This window comes from Pinus tabuliformis, chromosome 1_1 (assembly GCF_031772625.1).
Source record: "Pinus tabuliformis cultivar Carrire ecotype Pingquan chromosome 1_1, CPIR1, whole genome shotgun sequence".
Lineage (NCBI taxonomy): Eukaryota > Viridiplantae > Streptophyta > Pinopsida > Pinales > Pinaceae > Pinus > Pinus tabuliformis.
In genome coordinates this window covers 535,311,463-535,313,065 of record NC_142297.1, presented here as the reverse complement: position 1 = coordinate 535,313,065, position 1,603 = coordinate 535,311,463, and positions in this window count along the sequence as shown.

The window sequence follows — 1,603 nt, the reverse complement described above, 5'->3', positions numbered from 1 at the left end:
TCTATAACCTCAAAAGAAACGCTATTATAAGCTGAAGGACCAATATGTCCTCTTGAGTCTTGACAAAGTATGATGGAATGAAATTGGGTGAGGACTAGATCCAGGTTTACCATGTCAGAACCTAAGTTCATTAAGGTGACGACCTTGGTTTGAAGATATCCACCATACAAACTAGGACCACCCATACTTATCGTTTCCATATCTTTTTCATCATCAATACTAACATATTGAGGACATGTAACTCCTAAAGACCCATGGTAGTCAATGCAATGTAATTTATTAGAATACATGCCACGTCCACAAGTTTTTATATTTAATCGCTACATCCAATGTGGCCATTTCTTATTATGAGATTTACCACATCCAAAAAGGGCATCATTCACATTATTTTGAATAAGTCTACAAAGGTCAACATAATTTTTTTTTTCACATTTATAACTTCCCTCACATTTGTTGGTTCTTGAAGCTCGATCACTTTCATAACAAAAAAAGATAAAGTCAAGCAGCAAAAATGGTCCACTCCCTTTTCATCTGCTGATATTAAAATGAAGTTTTATTAGAGGCACTGTTTGCTTGTTCTTTTTGGTTAGAAAAGGGTTTGCTCTTGGTTTTATGTCACTTTCTATTTATCATATGTAGCATGTTCAGAAATGGGAAAGAATAATGTACGACATTTATCTTGCAGAAATTGATGCTGAATGAAAGGATACAAAGTTTAACCAAGCTACAGTTCACTTTGGTAAAGGTGGAGGAACATCTTAAAAATTTGCATAAGAATACACCATATACAAACTTTGAACATAAGTAATATATGGATTTTTCTTTTGCTGATATGTTTTTTTTCTACCCAAGATATCACAACAAGAAAAATATTGATATTGTAGAAATTATTTGAGGACCTCATTGATGTCAATTTTTTTGATGTCCTACTTGATTGATACATTCGCATACGTCAGGAAGGCTTTAAATATGAATTAATATGTTCCTTAAACAAATCAGATTCAAATTTTATAGATATAAAAGATTAAAAAAAATGTCAATGCCTTCTTTTGATTGTTACTTGACTTTATTGTGGGGTGGTTTCAGGAAATGTGATTGGAAAAAGGATGGGGAGACAATGCAAAGCATGTATTAGATATGATTCATTTGTTGTTAGAGATCCTTTAGGCACCTGAGCCACCGACTTTGGAAATGTTTCTAGTAGGGATTCCTATGGTTTTTAATGTTGTGATTATTTCACCTCATGATTATTTTGGGAAAACAAATGTTTTAGGAATGCCAAACACGACATCGGTGGACAGGTAAACATATTTTTATAATTGTAGTGTCCATTCCATGATATCCTCTTTTTATTGTTTGATTGTATTTTGGACGTTTCTTTTGATTTTGTTTTGTCTTTTAACTATGAGATTGAAAATATGTGGTATCGTGTCCATTTAAACAACAACCAAAGCTTGAAGATGAAATTAGTATTACACAATATTGATTGGAATCCTTGTAGCTAGTTTGTGTTAAAATATTTTCATGGCTACTAGAAAAGTTTTACTTTCATGTTGTTATTTGAGCACATGTTGTTTATATATTTGACCAAGTTCATGCATTA